We start from the raw sequence: 19,300 nt of genomic DNA on the forward strand, positions 1-19,300 counted from the left end.
TCCAGGTTTCCCGCAGTCCGCAACCTGAAAACACGTAACCCAAAGTGTTTGTAACCCGAGGTGCCACTCTCTCTCTCTCTCTCTCTCTCTCTCTCTCTCAATATATATATATATATATGCTGGTGGAGCTGTGAGTTAAGGTCAGTGGTTCGAATCCCCGCGACGGGGTGTGCTTCCGTTGCTCAGTCCCTGCTCCTGCCAACCCAGCAGTTCCAAAGCACGTCAAAGTGCAAGTAGATAAATAGGTACCACTCCGGCAGGAAGGTAAACGGCGTTGTTTCCATGCACTGCTCTGGTTCGCCAGAAGCGGCTTAGTCATGCTCGCCACATGACCCGGAAGCATGTGTGTGTGTGTGTGTGTGTGTGTGTGTGTGTGTGGCTAATAGCTGTTGATAAGCCTACTATATTCTACATTTTATTTAGCCAGATTCCAGTTAAGGCCATTTTCGTCCTGATATATTCTGAGTTCCTCAAGGCTGTCCTTTAGACAGGTGGAGGTAAATCAAGAATTCCTCTGACTCTAATTTGATCTTCAGAAGCATTTGTGGGCTCTTAATGTTTAAATTTTCATATAGTTTGCATTTTTAAAAGGCGCCATCCAACCGTCTTAGGGACTCCACTCTGGATTCGTGTAGGACTTACTCCTTAGCCTTTTCTTCTCCTGGAGATATCCTGCAAGGCAGCAGAGATTTAGGATCAGAGTTTTCCTTCTCTTAGATGGGCTATCTTCCCAGATTGATGAGCCCCATCTGCCGCACACTTCCCTCTACAGCATGTGAAGAAGCCACCTTCTTGACCATTGGACCCACTATAGTTCTCGCCTGCTTAATCTTCCAGATACTGTCTTTGCATGCAGAGGACCTCCCTGAGGGTTTGAGACCCATTGGCTTACTTGGTTTAGCTGGCCAGTGGAAGTTGTTTCCTGGGGTGTGGCCACTGTTGCATGCTAACAGCTTCTGGAAGCCACAGGTGAGAGCTGAGTGTATGTAGAGTGGGGACCAAAGGTGGACAAACTACCCTAGAACAAACACAACATGTCCCTCACCAGAGGTACCACTCCTCCCCTAAGACCCCATACACTTCTGTGACTACCATTGAACTAATATATTTATAATTCTATATATGCAACAGTATAAAGGGTGTTAAGTTTCATAAGGGTTGGAAGATGAAGCCAAGATCAGAACTGAAAAGTTAATAGAAGAAGGAAAGAAGGAAGGAAGGAAGGAAGGAAGGAAGGAAGGAAGGAAGGGAGGGAGGGAGGGAGGGAGGGAGGGAGGGAGGGAGGAAGGAAGGAAGGAAGGAAGGAAGGAAGGAAGGAAGGAAGGAAGGAAGGAAGGAAGGAAGGAAGTTTAATAATAATAATAATAATAATAATAATAATAATAATAATAATTTTATTATTTATACCCCACCCATCTGACTGGGTTTCCCCAGCCACTCTGGGCAGCTCCCAACAGAATATTAAAAACACAATAACACTTCAACCATTTAAAACTTCCCCAAACAGGGCTGCCTTCAGATGTCTTCTAAAAGTCAGATAGTTGTTTATTTCCTTGACATCTGATGGGAGGGCATTCCACAAGTATGTGAGACTAACAGGCAAAGGAAAGGGCACCACTATCTGCATATTATTTCTCTCACCTGCCAATCAAATCGGAAGATACATTCGTTTTGACAAGTACTCCAAGATCTATCTTTTCAGGATGTGATGAATTTATACCTTGCTACATTAATCCTCTTAGTGCTTAACCAGCAGTTAAGGACTTTGATGTCTTAGCTATCAGTTTCACTGGGCGCTTTGACATGATGGCTGGATACCTAGTTACTAGCTGAGGGGGAGCCTCAAATAATTGATTCAGACTTAAAAAATTTTTAAAGAGAGATTAAGTCAATTTTATTGCATTTATCAAGGTTTTAATTCTCTTTGCCATTTTTTGCAATTCGGCAAATTCAAGCACTGTTTCCAATATCTATTTAATTCCTAGCCAAGTGGAAAGAGTGACAGGAGGCACCTAAATACTGGATGGGTCGTGTGTCATTGCGGCCACATTCACTTAACCACTATGATGCCACATGAAACAGTCATAGCTTCCCCCAAAGAATTTTCGGAGCTGTTCTTTGTTAAGGGTGCTGAGAGATGGTTACCAGACATAGAGCTACAGTTCCCAGAGTTCCTTGTGAAGAGGGACTGGCTGTTGAACCAGTTAAGGACTCTATGTTTGGCATGCAATAATATTGAATATTTTGTGGTTGGTACACAATGGTACAACGTTTGGCTTTTCTCAGCCTTGCCGCTGCAGAGATCTATCCGTCATCCTCCGATGTGTGTCCGCGACTGATGCTGCTGTTCATGCAAGAGCACACATTACTCAGCAGAGTAAACACACAACAGATCAAGCTCAAGGCATGGATACTATACTAAACTACGCATTTATTATACATAAATCAGGACAAAGAAAAACGTGGCCTCTCTCCTTGTCACTCTTCTTGGAGGGGGGGGGGGAAGCAATACAGTGCGGTTGTTCCGCTCACGGGACTCCAACAATCTGTGCTGGAATGTAAACAGACATGTAACAATCCCACATATCTGCAGCAAGGGTGGAATGGAATTCCCAACAAGGAGGAGTAGTAGAAATCTCCACTTCAAGGTTTCTGGGCAGGAGGAAGATGATGATAGTATGGACCCAGATTCATGGTAGTGGGAAACAGGACAAACCCCAGAAGAAGCAGAAGCAAAGAGCTGGGAAATAATGGAGGGTGAGGAAGAGGAGCAAGCTAACAGATGCTTTGGTAAACTGGATGGTTAAGTCCAGTCAAAGGCGACTATGGGGTTGTGGCACTCATCTTGCTTCAGACCAAGGGAACCTGCATTTGTCCACAGACAGCTTTCTGGATCATGTGACCAGCATGACTAAACCGCTTCTGGTGCAACAGGACAGCGTGACGGAAGCCAGCGAGCATGGAAACTCTGTTTACCTTCCCACCGCAGTGGTACCTATTTATCTACTTGCACTGGCGTGCTTTCGAACTGCTAGGTTGGCAGGAAGCAGATGCTTTAGTCATGAACAGACACAGGACTCTGGGAGTGGGAGAAACAGTACAGCAGACGTGGACACTACATCACTTGAAAGTCTGGTAGAACCTCCTCTTTCTCCGAGGACCAGGCAATCCCTTCACATCTTTGAGCAGAAGGCTAAACAGAGACAGAAAGATTCCGTCTCCAGCCACCATAGGCAGTAAGGAGGGGTTTGGAAAGTGCTGCAACGGGCACTCTGAGCAATGTCTCAAGACTGAGAATAATTCATGGTCTCTCTGTGCGTTCTGTTGATTTAAATAAAAGAACTGGAAGCAGCTCTCTGCATCTCTGACTTCACTAGGCAGCTAGCCTGTGAGTCGTGATGCTTCCTCAAGCAGGTGCGATTTCAGAGCACTCTGTTAGAGGGGTTGAAATGGAAGTCTCTGTCCAGAAGCCAAGCATGGGACAGATGGACCATAGAGGGCCCCCTCGGTCACCCGTATCTCGAGGAGGTGTCAAAATCTCAGGCATGACACTGCTTAAGCATCAGCCCTCCATCTGAAGGCTGAGAATGGATATAAAGAACCAGTGCCTGAGTCAAAGCCTACGTGCATCAGTAATCAATGAAAGTTGTGGCCAATTTTAAATCCCAGAACATTGTCTTGTCCAGTTTGTTTACATCTATCCCCATCTTGGACTCTCCCTCTGGGGTGCAGGGCAGTGTGAATGGGTCCACAATGGTATTTTTGTATCTTTGTAGATAATATGCAGTGTTACCTTGGTCCTGTCACAACCTCTCGGGCTAACTAACATCATAGGGGCATTGTGATGATAAAATGGGGAAGGGGAGAGCAATGTCCATGAGCAACTTGGAGGAAGAAATGATGGGATAAAATGTAATAAATAAGCAATATACTTCTATGGAGTTACCTCCATGTAGAAAAATGGCATGTGCTAAGTGGTCCTCTCTGATTGGCAAAGTTTCCCCAACATCTCAACAGCTGAGCGGTGGAGAGCTCGCCGGGTACAAAAGGAGAAAGCTTCACAATGCCAATTAAGTTTCGGAAAGAATAGCTTTCAACAAAAGGAAACCAAGCATGAGGTGAACTCACAATAGGGAATACTTCAGATTCTAGAAAGCTGCCTTACAAATAAAATTGCTAGGTTTGTAGAGTGAAGGTATAGTCATTTTCTGCAGTGAATAGCTTGCACAGTGTTACTTACTTGCACTTCACAAATCCCATTGCTTCAAGACAGCAGAGCATGCTGCTTCTGATCAGGCAGATGCCTTGCCAGTATAGATTTGCCCCACGATACCAAAGATTTCATAGAAGCGCTGCCGAGAAAAGAAGTAACTTGCAAGATGCAGTTTGCAGAGAGAGAGAAAGTTTCTGTGTTTGCGGGGATGATATTTGTGTCATGTAGTAATCGGAAGGTTTACTTCTGCAGGACCTGGAGATCTGTCCAGTTTTGGCCTCAGTCCCTCAGTTCTGCTGACTAAATAGAAGGCACGCTTCGATGCTGCTGCATTTTACAGAGTCTACCAGGTGATACACCAGTGTTAGATGGCACCAGGCATAAATCTGCTGGCTGGATCCTGCTGGGTTTGGACCATCGCCACAGGAAACCAACAATGGTTCTGCAGATTTGGAATATTTCACACTCCCTGTGCAGTCAAAAGGGATATTAGTGGATCGAAATGTGAAGAGGTCCTCCCTCTTTCCCTCCCTCCTGCTGATTTTCAAGTTGCAGTCTCACATTGTTGTACAGACCATGCCCATTACCTGATTTGTTTCCCTGCACTAACTCCAGATCACTAAAGGTATCGTCTGCAACTCACCATGAAGGCCTCCCTTGCTCTCTTATAATGGCAACGGTGCCCACCTGAGAGGGGCCGGAACTGAGTTCCGGTGTGTTCTGGTTGGGGGAAAAAAGAAACCCCTAAATTTGAATGGCATGCCTCAAATTCCATAAGAGCATTCATTAACTGCCTGCAAGAACTTATTTTTAAAAAGCCACAGCAAGCTCAAAATATGGTGAGGCTAACATTCCATAAGTTAATCAAGGCAGCAACATTGGATGTAGGTGGCAGCCTAGGATATAATTCAATTTGCGACTCTTAGGGTTGCCGTACGTCCAGAATTTTCTGGACGTATCCAGAATACTGCAGCTGCAAGCAGTGCGACTAGGTGGAAATCGGTGAAAAGTCTGGGAAACTCCAGATCTATAGCAGCCCATATCGGCAGTGTCGTTTTTGCCGATTTGCTCCAAAACGTCCAATTTCTTTGCAATTTCAACAACTTTTCTGTCCGGATCTTCACTTTTTGAAATACGGCAACCCTAGCTACACAAGTGGTGGCACAAAGGATCTTGTAAATGAAGCACTAAGAAACACACATCCCCATCCAAGGTCTGTTCAGAGAAATGTCACTGGGGAAAGGACAGTGTCTCCCACTGTACTTGAGGGCAGTAGGTTTGTCTAAGGGTTAGGGACTCAGGTGGTGCTGTGGTCTTAACCATTGAGCCTCTTGGGCTTGCTGATGAGAAGGTTGGTGGTTCGAATCCCCTCAGTGGGGTGAGCTCCTGTTGCTCTGTCCCAGCTCCTGCCACCTAGCAATTTGAAAGCATGCCAGTGCAAGTTGATAAATAGGTGGCAGGAAGGTAAATGGTGTTTCGGTGCACTCTGGTTTCCGTCACGGTGTCCCGTTGCACCAGAAGCAGTTTAGTCATGCTGGCCACATGACCCGGAAAGCTGTCTGTGGACAAATGCCGACTCCTTCAGCCTGAGAGATGAATGCCTCAACCCCATAGTCACCTTTGACTGGACTTAACCATCACATTGTACTCCTAGCCCTGGCCACTCCTGCTACATCAGCATCTGCTGCCTGAGGCAGCTGCCGGCCCTGCTATCCCACATCACTGCAAGTCATAACCATTATCAGAGTTCCAGCCAGAGAAAAATACTTGGCAGATGTGAAGTAGGGCCTGAGGAGAGATCTTCCTGACATGTGTGCCCCCCCCCACATCACTTCCTTACAACATTAACTCCCTTTTTCCAATGAGTCCTAGCCTGGGCTGAAGGAGAAGTCTTCATATCACAAATGATCAGTTTCATATCACAAATGTTGCGCAAGTTACAGCAACAGCCAAGGCGACATTTTTCCACCTTCGCTGCATCAAGCAGTTGGTCCCTTACCTTTCCCGCCCCGACCTGGCCACAGTGATCCATGTGACGGTCATCTCCAGGCTTGACTACTGTAATTCGCTCTATGCGGGGCTGCCCTTGAAGCTGTCCCAGAAACTCCAGTGGGTGCAAAATGCTGCAGTGAGGCTCTTCACAGGGTCTCTGCCATGGGAGCATATTCACCCAGTGCTTTTCAAGCTGCACTGCCTCCCGGTGGAGTACAGGGTCAGATTCAAGGTGCTGCTTTTGACCTTTAAAGCCCTTCACGGCCTAGGACCCTCGTACCTACGGGACCACCTCTCCCGGTATGCCCCATGGAGAGCCTCAAGGTCCAAAAATAGCAACACCCTAGTGGTCCTGGCCCCTAAGGAAGTTAGATTAGCTTCATCCAGAGCCAGGGCCTTTTCAACACTGGCTCCGGCCTGATGGAACGCTCTGCCTCATGAGACCAGGGCCCTGCAGGATCTGATTTCTCTCCACAGGGCCTGTAAGATAGAGTTGTTCCGCCTGGCCTTTGGCTTGGAGCCAATTTGATTCCCTCCCTCTCTTTCTTTTTTCTTTTCCTTCTCCTCCTGCGATGAGGCTACATTTTAATATTTTAATGTTTCAATATTTTAATGTTGTATTTTAATTTTGTTTTTAAGTTGTAATCATTCAACTTGTTTTTATTATTGCTTGTAAGCCACTCTGAGCCCGGCTTTGGCTGGGGAGGGCGGGGTATAAATAAAAATTATTATTATTATTATTATTATTATTATTATTATTATTATTATTATTATTAAATGATCGGTAATGATGTTAATAGTCCTGCCAACCTGGTGGAACCAACAGCTCATTGACTTGCACCACACAGGGACTTCTTCCCTAGCTGCTGCTTGTGGTTTGCCTTCTCTTGCTAGCCAAATCTTCTCTCCAGCCTTTAATGCAGACCCTATTTACCAGGGACAGTCTTGGATTTACAGAAGCCATCCTGGTTTCTGATTTGATCCTGGAATGTCCCACTTTCCCATCCCTTTTTCCATCAGAGAAATGTTGGAGGGTATGGAGTTATCTGACCTCCGAGCCCTGTGTTGGGAAGGTGTTTTTATGTTTAATATTTTATTGTGTTGGAAGCCGCCCAGAGCGGCTGGAGCGACCTAGTCAGACAGGTGGAGTATTGATGATGCTGATGGAGGAGGAATGGGTTGACCCTATTTTCATTGGAGAAATGTTGGACGGTATGTTAATAATAACAAAAGGGAGATGGAAAGAAGATAAAGTCCAACCAGAGAAGAACAGCAGATCAAATTGATGGATTATGCCAAAATGGCTAAAATGACCGAAAGAGTCAGAAATCAGGAAGACCAAATTTTTAATAAGGAATGGTGAAAATTTATAACTTATCTTAAAGACCACTGAAAACAGTTAAAATCGTTAGTCGGATTGGAATGTCACTTGTAGCTTAATGGTGAATTTTGGATACAATGGAGAGATAAAAGATTTGGATTATTATAAAAGATGCAGGAGGATATGATTAACAATAGGACCCACAAAGGGTAGGAGGGAAGTCCAGGAGATTCCTTGGAATCTTGTTTTTATGTTGTATGTTCGATACGTGACTGTGAAATTTTAAATTTGAAAAACCAAATAAATAATTTTTTATATATACCGTAAAATTTTAATCTGAAAAAAACCAAACAAATTTATATATAAAAAAGAAAACACTGGGTAAAAAATATAACAAGGGAGAAATAAACTGAAATTCAGAACAGCGAAAAGCCAATGCAACCCTCCGCTTTCTCTCACATTGCGGCTTGAAGAAGAGGCGGTGGGGCGGGGCGGGTGGCACACATACCCGCCTGGCGCGCGCACCTCGCTCCCCCCAGTGCGCAGGGCGCGTTTCTTGCGCGCCTCGCCTAGCCGCAGCATCTCCTCGGATCGCCGCTACGAGGCGAGCTGGAGCCCTTTGGCCGGCGGCAGCCCGGATGTAACAGCAGCAGCAGCAACAACAGCAACATCAGAGCCGGAGCCGCCGAGCTGTGGTGCTGCCTTGCCTCCTTGCTAGTGACAAGCCTCGGCGAGCACGAACATGGCGCTCGGAGCGATGTAACGGAGGCGCCGGGGCGGCCGGAGCTCGCTTGACAACCAGCCGGCAGCCTTTAGGTAAGCGCGACAGGCTTCCGCGGGGATGGGGAGAAAGGCTGGTTCCAGCGCGAGGACCATTCTCAGCCGCAGCATCCCGAGGGCCAGCGGGCAGCATCCGTAGCCTCTACCTGGAGAGGATGTGGGATGGGAGGAAGGAGGATGGAGGAGAGAGGGTACCCCGGGTTGCCACTGCCTTTGTCAGCTTCCTCGGGGGAGCGAAGAGCCTTGCTCTCCCGAAGGCAGCGCTGGCTCCCTTTTTCCAGAGTGAAGATGCGCTCTTGGAAGGATGGGAGGCATCTGTGGGTGTGGAAGACCGTGGAGTGTGCAGATTAGAGGCTATCCCAGCTCTCTCATTTCCAGCATGGTCTGTGCTGCCAAGGAAGCACCCCTTCACCCCTGCAAAAAAGAATAAAAAATAAAGAATATCAGGGCTCTTTAGTGAGGGATGTGCCCGTGCGTTTTTGGGTAGGGCTGTTGTGCACATGATGTCTCAGGGATCGGACATTATCTGTTTGCAGAAATCTGTATGCTTCGGTAGGATTGTCCACAGAGTTGGCCACATGCAGCATGCATACATGTGTGCGCGCATGCACACACACGCACACACCCCAGCGAGCATGTTTTTGGGTGTGGGTGTGCTGGGCGGGGAGGGGAGGGGGAGATTTAAGGAACTGTTGTGACTGCTTGCATGGAGAGCGTGGCGATTCTCTGGTCTTGCAGATTAAAGGCGCGGTTCGAAACTGGGGAAATTTAATATTCTCCATGTGTGTGTTGTGCAGTAAGCCCTGCTGTGACCTTGTCATTTTAGATGTTGAGGAGGTAGGAAACACAGGGGAAAAACCGCCACCTTCCCAAACCTAGTGAAACAATGCCCTCTTTTAAGAATCTGATGAAGAGTACTTCTCAACTGCGGGCTGCTAGTTCTTTTGATTTGATACTCTTGCTTATTTTAGAATGATGATACATGGCTGGCAATTTTTTTAAAAAAAATGTGTTTTATTTAATGTCTGCATCCCCTTGTTCATAAAGCAAAGTGAGATAAAAATGTAAACGTCCAGTCAGATAAATATTGGAAATATTGTTTGGACAGCTGAGTGATTTCAAGAAAGGTAATAGGATTCTTGTGCCTATTTTAGAGAACTTTGCATAACAGCAAGACAAGATAATCTCTCACTAAGTAGAACACGTATTATTTTACTCTCCTGTACAGGTTTACTCAAAAGTAATTCTCAGTGTGTTCAATGAGGCTTACGCTGAGGTAAATGTGCATAGGATCACACCCTTCATCAACTGCTTAAAAAACACAGCAAACTGATAGATTCACTTTTGTAGTTATTTTTATATAATACTACATCGATGATGAGTTAAAAGAGAACATTGGGAGCAAGTTTTGTTTCAAGCTTAAGAATCAACTTTTCTTTAGGAGACAAATATTGCACATGAGTTTAAGTCGAAGAATAGCTCATTGAGAGAGCATGAGCCACAATGTATGCACTGGGCAGGGTATCTTGGAGCCTTGCCAATGAAATCAATAGACGATCACACCAAGTCTATGATTATGCTGACTTTTTTCTTTTTTTTAATGCACTTCCAAGCTTCTTAGGTCTGCCATTGTTTTATGTGAAGTGTAAAAGCTGTTTTTGATATTTGCTGCTTCTTTTATCTCACTCTTCATGTGATACCTAATTATCACTGGATGTGATGGTTTGGGTTTTAGTACAGTATCCTTTTCTCTTTTTTTAAAGTCTAAGTTACTTCTGAATAATTTATCCCTGAGGTAGGGTTGGGAGAAAACCACAACTGTATCACAACTGACCTTGTTGTAGAAAGATACAAGGCTGTAGACAGCAGGACAGTGGAATGACAAAAGGAAATTGTTGCTGGAAAAGGAATGGCTTGGTGATCTCTCATTGTGATAATCCCAAAATGCATAGTAGGGCAATACCTTTATTAGGCCAATTCCAATGCCACATAACATTTGGGGAAGAAGCCAATTTTGCTTTAAAGCCCCAAAACAGAAGGTGGGAACCTGTGGTCCGCCACATGTGGTTGAACTCTTTTTTATGAAAGAATTTTTATTTGATTTTACAAGTATAAAATAATAACAATACCACCATACGCATCCATATTTAAAGATTCCTCTGAATCTCTGGCTTCCATGGGTCCTATTGTCAACCTTTTCAACTACATATTATTCAGTACTCTATATTTTATATCACTACACTATCTGCATAGTGCTTGCCACATTACAAGTGTTATTGAAATCCTGCTAATGTTTTCATCTGCTTACAGTATTCTCCAAGATAAATTATCTCTCCCCCCCCCCCAATTCTTTATTAAAATTTGGGTCTTCTTGGTTCCTGAGCTTTTTGGTCAGTTTTGCCATTTCAGCATAGTCCAACAGTTTAATTTGCCATTCTTCTCTGGTAGGGACTTTATCTTCTTTCCATCTCTGGGCTAGTAGCATCCGTGTGGCTGCTGTCGCATACATAAAAAGTCTTTTCTGCTCCTTTGGAATGTCAGCACCTAAAATTTCTAATAGAAAAGCCTTTTAAATAAATAAACTTTTAAATAAAAGTTAATTTAAACATTTTTTCAACTCATTATATATCATTTCCCAGAATGCTTTTGTTATGATACAGGACTACCACGTATGATAAAAGGCACCTTCTTTTTCTTTACATTTCCAGCAGATATTTGTACCTGTTACACACTTTTGCTAGTTTTGTTGTTGTTTAGTTGTTTAGTCGTGTCCGACTCTTCGTGACCCCATGGACCAGAGCACGCCAGGCACTCCTGTCTTCCACTGCCTCCCGCAGTGTCGTCAAACTCATGTTAGTAGCTTCGAGAACACTGTCCAACCATCTCGTCTTCTGTCGTCCCCTTTTCCTTGTGCCCTCCATCTTTCCCAACATCAGGGTCTTTTCTAGGGAGTCTTCTCTTCTCATGAGGTGGCCAAAGTATTGGAGCCTTGGCTTCAAGATCTGTCCTTCCAGTGAGCACTCAGGGTTGATTTCATTAAGAATGGATAGGTCTGATCTTCTTACAGTCCATGGGACTCTCAAGAATCTCCTCCAGCACCAGAATTGAAAAGCATCAATTCTTCGAACCAGCCTTCTTTATGGTCCAGTTCTCACTTCCATACATCACTACTGGGAAAACCATAGCTTTAACTATACGGACCTTTGTCGGCAAGGTGATGTCTCTGCTTTTTAAGATGCTGTCTAGGTTTACTAGGAGTCAAATACCACTGGTACAACATTTACATATAGTTTTCTATATGAACACATGTTATTGAACTCTATCTCCCACCGTCCATATGCATTGCCCATACTGTGGTTGATGGGAATTGGAATTCAACAACTGGAAGGCCACATCTTTTATACCTCTGCCATAAAAGTTTGCATTAGGGCTTCTCCACGCTTTTCCCCATTTGCCTCACTGCCTGCTCCTGGGGAAGCCCTCTCTTGACCACTGAATTGGAGCAAATGTCAAGCAGGTTTTCAGCAAATTGATGTTTCCTTCGATTCGGCAGTAAAGAGTGGGTTTCCCCAGGGAAAGCACAGGTTAGATGGAAAACTCCATGCCTAGAAAGCAGCCTGGGATAAGCGTAAAACCTCTCAGACCTGTGGACAAACAGAAGTATTAGTCTCAGTCTTAAAACGGAGTGCAGATTAATTTATCTTAGGTGGTATACAGGTTTAAGGTTACACTCTGGTTTGTTTGGATAAAGAAACAGACAATGGTCAGTTCCTTGTTTTCTAGAACATAGAATCCGGCAGTTCTAGGAATATAGAGTGTTTGATGACAGGAAACAGGGTTTTAGCCTAGACCTCTTCCTGAAATGTTAGTTTTCTTATCATATGTGGTGGTCTTATAGTAAGGTTAAAGCTTACTGGGAAATGATATATAATGAAATGAAAAGGATGTTTCTTTGGGGAGTTATAGGGACAGAACTACCTAAAATGTATAGAAACCTATTCACGTATGCTACTACAGCGGCAAGAATGTTACTTGCCCCAAAATGGAAAGAAGCAGAAGTCCCAGCAAAGGAAGAATGGATACAAAAACTTATGGAATGTGCAGAAATGGTGAAACTTACCGGAAGAATGAGAAATCGAGATAAGAATTTATTTTATTTTTTTACAAAAGAATGGAAATGGTTTATTGAATATTTACAGATAAATTATAAACAGATAAAAACACTGGCAGGATTCTTGTAATAACCTGCAGTTTTATAAGAGTATAAATTTAAAGAAGATGAATAAATAAATTAAGTTAATTTGGATATGCAGAAGATATTAAAAATATATTTAAGGAACCCCAGAAAGAGGGCGAAGGAAGTCAAGTTTTGAAATGTCAAAATGATTGTAAAATTAGTGAAATGTATAAACTTGAAAAGTACAGTCATACCTCGGGTTGAAGTCGCTTCAGGTTGAGCTTTTTCAGGTTACTCTCCGCAGCAACCCGGAAGTAACGGAACACGTTACTTCCAGGTTTTGCTGCTTGCGCATGCACAGATGCTCAAACTGATGTCACACACATGCGCAGAAACGGCAAATCGCGACCCGCGCATGCGCAGATGCACAGACATGGGTTGCGTTCGCTTCAGGATGCGAACGGGGCTCTACAACAGATCCCGTTCACATCCAGAGGTACCACTGTAGTAACAATAACAATAACAATAACAAAATAAAACACAGGACTGAGATTTTAGTTTTCTATATGCTCCATGTGTGAGTATTCAAATCACGAGAACACCCATTTGCAGTAAAGTGCTACAGTCAAGTCACAAGTTTGCAACCTCACTGAGAATTAGGTCATCGTTGCCCACCCCAGTGTAGATGTCTGTGTCATATGTTAAAAATGCAATGATTTAGGATCTTATGGGTTCAAAAATATTAATGCAGGGATTTCCTTATTTCTCTTTTGCATTCAGGAGACTTTCTGTCATGATGTTGTCAAAGTCTTCTCTATGCTTCCGTTGAGACCAGGAAAAGCTCAGCCCTTTGAAATCATAAAAGCTGATATCATTGCTATACAAGCTGGCATTCACAGAGGCCTATGCTTTCCCCTCGCTTTAAATGGGCGAAGGGAAGAAGTATCACCAATCACTGGTGGCTGGGGAACTTTCATTGCCTTTTCAACAAGCAACAAAAGTTTTCAAAGCTTCACGGGAGTTCTAAGGTCTGCAAGAGGCTTGAGTGATCACATACCCCCCAACGTTTCTCCAATGAAAACAAGGACACTGTATTCCTTAACAGTATTCAAAACTCCCATTGTTCTAGTCACATCTTGCGACAGGGAATTTCATTAGCACAAACAGTTTCTGAGCTCTGGGTGACTAAGATTTCAGATTAAAACTGCAAATTGGTAAGAAAGGAGGACTTCTTTTGCATCCCCACTTCCAACTACTCTCTAAAGACTGGAGAAGAGAAGGATATTAGGGGGGAGGGCAGGGGAAGGACTAGACCATGTGAAAAATGAACATAATATTTTAGCTGCAGCTCATTCATTTTCAGCTTTGAATTCTTGTTATAAAAAAGCGTGCCTAGACATTCTGTTGTTGCACCCATAACCTAGGTTTAAGGTGCCATTTAGCTTCTAGCTTTCATATCTCAGTTTCTAGCACTGTTCCTTAATAATAATAATAACAATAACAATAATAATTTTATTATTTATACTCCTCCCATCTCACTGCGCTGCCCCAAACCACTCTGGGCAGCTTATAACATATATAAAAACACAATAATACATGAAACATTGAAAACCCTCCCTATTCAGGGCTGCCTGCCTTCAGATATCTCCTAAAGGTTGCATAGCTACTCATCTCCTTGGCTCGGGGGTTGCATAACTGCCTAGCCTCCAACCTTTCTCCAATGGGAATAGGCACGTCCTATGGGAAAGTGGGACATTCCAGGGCCAAATCAGAAACCAGGATGGCTTCTGTAAATCTGGGACTGTCCCTGGAAAATAGGAAAACTTGGAGGGTCTGCGATTGGGCTTTGAGTGTCTTAGAGACATTGATAGGCTTTGTGGGGGAAGTATCCCTCCTTTTTAAAGTTGTGATCTAGGACCTCTTAAACTTGGTGCTCTGTCTAGCACCTGGTGGTGATGGGACTGTACAGCATGCTTTCCAGGATGCAGTGGTCTAAATCACTGAGCCTCTTGGGCTTGCCTATCAGAAGGTTGGCAGTTCGAATCCCAGCAACGGGGTGAGCTCCCGTTGTGTGTCCCAGCTCCTGCCAACCTAGCATTTCGAAAGCACACCAGTGCAAGTAGCTAAATAGGTACTGCTGCTGCAGGAAGGTAAACGATGTTTCCATGCACTCTGGTTTCCATCACGGTGTCCATGATTGCAGTCATAGGATTTTTGTCTATCCATGACGGTGTACGTTTTGTGGGCTGAAGAAAGCCTTTGAAGCTCCCGAACGAACGACCAGGAGGGAGAGAACATGTCAGTCGGGCATGTGTCTCTACCAGGGTCCTACTCGAGTGTAGGATGAACTCCTGACAGGTAAACAGTGTTTCCATGCTCTTTGGTTTCCATCATGGTGTCCCATTGTGCCAGAAGCAGTTTAGTCTTGCTAGCCACATGACCCAGAAAGATGTGTGGAGAAATGCCGTCTCCCTCGGCCTTTAAAGCGATATGAGCGCTGCAACCCAATAGTCACCTTTGACTGGACTTAACTGTCCAGTGGTCCTTTACCTTTTTCTTTTTACTATCATGCTTTCCCATTAAACCACTGCTTAGGGCAGCAATGGGGAGCTTGCTCCCCTTCATATGCCATTGGACTCAGCTCCAGCCAGCTCAGCCCATGGTCAGAGATGGTGGGATTTGCTGTTTGACATCAACCCGAGGGGAGAAAATTCCCCTACCCTTGCCTTGGGGTTTCTTCAGTGGCGTAGCGTGGGTTGTCAGCACCCGGGGCAAGGCAAGTAATTTGCCCCCCCTAACCCGTGGATTTGCGCCCCCTAACCCCCAGATGTTGCGCCTGGTGCGGCCGGCCCCCCCTGCACCCCCACGCTACGCCACTGGGTTTCTTCTTCCCCCTTTCAGAGCCCTTTATCAGGCATTGCTTGCCTTTGGCTTTGGGCTGGGAGCCAGTTTATACCTTCCTTGTCAGCATGTGCTGTCCTTCTTTCACATTGGGATTCTGCAAGTTTGCTTTGGCTGGACGTACTTGGGATTCACACGTGGCTACTTCCATGAACTGGCAATTCTTAGTTCTTGGGGGTAACGTTTTGCCTTCTGCCTTCAACACGTAGCCAATCCCGTGGCTTGTACATTTTCATTTAAGCGCTGCACCAAGTCTGTGCAGCTCTGATAAGTGAGTTAAAGCCTCACCCAAACATGTAACACAGCAAGGCGATGCTTCTCTTTGTCTCCGCCATCGGCTGTGTCCTGTATGTCGTGTATTTAGAAATGCAGTGAGCTCTCATGAATTACAATTACAATCCTATGGTCAGTTATACATACACTTTATTGATTCAACAGCATCTGTCCAATACAGTGGTACCTTGGGTTACATACGCTTCAGGTTACATACGCTTCAGGTTACACACTCCGCTAACCTAGAAATAGTGCTTCAGGTTAAGAACTTTGCTTCAGGATGAGAAGAGAAATTGTGCTTCGGTGGCACGGCAGCAGCAGGAGGCCCCATTAGCTAAAGTGGTGCTTTAGGTTAAGAACAGTTTCAGGTTAAGTATGGACCTCCGGAACGAATTAAGTACTTAACCTGAGGTACCACTGTATACGGTTATGGTGAACTTGTTTTCAGATTGCAAATTCTTTTCTAGAGAAAGCAGCACCATTCATTTTGTTGGGAGCCGCCCAGATTGGCTGGGGAAACCCAGCCAGATCGGCAGGATATGAATACATTATTATTGTTATTATTGTTATTATTATTATTATTATTATTCCACACACTAGAGGACAATATCAGTGGGCCTGGAAGTTTGCAGACATACCAAATATATGGGGGGGGGGCAAGAATCCCTAAACACCAACAGCCCAATGAGGGCCTGACTTTAAGTGGTGGTCACATTGGTGAGGGAGAAATAAAAAACTGAGGTGGGGGAAAATGAAATGGAATATCCTGAAAAAGGGCATGGCTGGTTGGAACTCTGATCAGAAGCACTCTACACTACAAGATTTTGTTGCAAGTCCCACTTGCACTTACAAAATGTGGATGCACTTAACTGTTAAAAAGTCTCCTCTAGGAAACCTGTTGTATAGATGTCAAGGTTAGTGTCTGGAGCAGGTCTGGGATAACTCGCAAGGTGTTCGTGAAGTAAGCTCTTTCTTCAAGGAAGCAAAACAGCTCAGGCCTAGTGAGCACAGGAACTCTTCTCAGCAGATCTTGCTCCTATGAGGCAGTTGTGAGGCAGCTCCAACTCTATTCCTTCCCAAGCAACCTGAGATTCTGACACCTTGAGTTGATTATTCTCCACCCTCTTCATACCGCTGTAGGTTCTGGGAAGCCAGGGGGACAGGGGAGCTGGTCACAGCAGGAGGGGCATACCTCCTGACTGCTTCTTCAGCAGCCTGCCTCATCTGTGCCTCTTGGCCCTTCTCCTCTCCAGCCTCTACTTCTGCCTCTGCACTGCTCTCTGCCACCGACTCTTCCTGCTCACTAAAACCTGTTACCTCTTCAACTTCCGGCATCTGCTCCTCCCAGTCTGCTCCATCTGACCACTTATCATCGTCCCACCACCAACCCACTGCCTCTGAGCCCTCTTCCCTCGGGGGTTCCCTAGCTGGTGCCTCCCAGCCAGTCCATGACAATAAAACATACATCCTGTTATGTTCGCACCAAGTTTACTTGGAGGTTAGACTCTGCATAGCCTTTGTGGAACATGCATTCTGATTTGTTTGAGGAGGAGCTATGCATCAGGGAATATTCCTCCTGATTTGCTTGTGGCATTATTCATTCAACCCACATTTTTCAGTGGCTTTCCACACCAGTTTCCTAACTGCCAAAGGTCCTTTAAAAATGGTTTTGTTGTGCTGAGAGGACAGAGCACTGCTAGTTTTAATTATTTTGATTTTTAATGTTTTTATTTATTTTTCAGGTGATATTAGGTGCATTTGAGAAAACCACCGTTCCAACAATATATAAAACAAACAACTTGCCTTGGTATTTATACAGATTTGTTTCATTTTGAATAATAAAGTTTAATCATTTTTAAATTCCCAAATATCCCTGTTTTCAACTTGCGTTTTACTGATTATTTTAAGGCTTGTTTTATTTTATTTTTTGTAAGCCACTTGGAGATTCCGTTTCCAATCAAATGGTACACAGATATTGTTAAATTAAACTAAATAAAAATAAGTGCACAAATGAAATAGATAAAAACAATTGTGCAAAGCTAGACTTCCAGCATGTAGTTGAGTTCTTCCCATTGAAATAGTGACAGTATGGAAGCACTCAGAACCTGTTTAAAAATACCAGTTGCATAAAAAAAGGGGACAACCAACCATATCTTCTGAATTGCTAAGCTCATTTTTTATAACACGGTTGCCTTCTGGAAACCTTTGCAGCAAACGTTTTTCTACCTTGTTTTTCTGGTTGTCCTAAATTTTGGCCAAGATCTCTGCAAATGCTCCACTTCTCCTTAGGCTTGAAGACCTCCACTTTGTATTGATTTGGAATCTGATGTTGACATCTGACTAGAGTAAGCATGTGGATTTCGAATTTTTTTTTGCTCTGAGTCCTGTGATAATTGTGATGATGAACAAATGTTGACTGTAGAGACATGAGTAACTGGAGAAGAGGTATTTAGATGGTTTGTCTAGCTCATGACAAGCTCAGGACCTCTAAAGCAAAGCAAGTGCACCTATCTTTTACTGTTAAGTGTTGGAAGGTTTGCCATGTTTTTAAGGGGTCTGTTCTGTGTCTCCTGGAGCTATCCATTCCTCTTATCGCTCTGCCGTTGAGTTGGCTGGCTTCCATATGCAGTGGCTCACAGTCAAGTTAACTTCTTGCCCTCCAATTGTCCTTTCCCTTCTCGCTTCTCCTTTCTCTCTCCCACAATGTGTTTGCAAGTTCCTGCTCTTATCTGCTGCAGCACTTCGCTAGGAAGAGCGTTACTGGATGAATGCTGAAGCCAGCCTGAAATAGCAGGATGCCAATGGATAGGACTAATGGAAATCAGCACAATGCTGTTATCAGGCCTGCATAACTTGTGACCACATGGAACGCGGCTCCCCAGATATGTCTGGTGGCTCAGTAGGGTCTGACTAAAATAATATTGTGGAGTCGGGAAAAATTGAGAAAAGGACAACTGAAAGGGGACATGTCATGACAGAAGTTTATAAAATTATGCGTAGCATGGAGAAAGTGCGAAAAGAATAGCTTTTCTCTCTTTAAAACATTTTTTAAAAAATAAATTTATTTATTTGGTTTTTCAGATTACAATTTTATAGTCATATGTGAAACATACAACATAAAAACAAGATTCCAAGGAATCTCTTGGACTTTCCGCCTCCCCTTTGTGGGTTCTATTGTTAATCATATCCTCCTGCATCTTTTATAATAATCCAAATCTTTTATCTCTCCATTGTATCCAAAATTCAGTATTAAACTACAAGTGATACTCCAATCTGACTAACAATTTTAACTGTTTACAATGGTCTTTAAGATAAGTTATAAATTTTCCCCATTCCTTATTGAAAAATTTGGTCTTCCTGATTTCTGATTCTTCCTGTCATTTTAACCATTTTGGCATAATCCATCAATTTGATCTGCTATTCTTCTCTGGTTGGACTTTATCTTCTTTTCATCTCTGGGCCAATAACATCTGTGCAGCCGTGGTCACATACATAGTCTTTTCTGCTCCCTTGGGATTTTGGCACCTACTCTTCAAAACATTGTGGACATCCAATGACACTTATACCCTCCAACAGTTCTCTGATACAAGATGGGTGACACCTGGCTTGAGAGCAGTACATGTGAAAAGGATCTAGGAGTCTT

The 19,300-nt window shown here is 44.0% G+C and overlaps 1 protein-coding gene across 6 annotated transcripts in view; it reads left to right on the forward strand.

The window, feature by feature from the left end:
* The first annotated feature begins 8,110 nt into the window (after positions 1-8,110).
* Positions 8,111-19,300, forward strand: part of PAK5 (p21 (RAC1) activated kinase 5) — a 134,521-nt gene continuing 123,331 nt past the window's right edge. For all 6 annotated transcript variants that reach the window (XR_014524231.1, XR_014524232.1, XM_083495919.1 and 3 more), the window contains exon 1: positions 8,111-8,342. The gene's annotated coding sequence lies outside the window, so the exon portion shown is untranslated. The remainder of the gene's footprint in view (positions 8,343-19,300) is intronic.

Source organism: Podarcis liolepis (assembly GCF_965112155.1).
Source record: "Podarcis liolepis genome assembly, chromosome: 3".
Classification (NCBI taxonomy): domain Eukaryota; kingdom Metazoa; phylum Chordata; class Lepidosauria; order Squamata; family Lacertidae; genus Podarcis; species Podarcis liolepis.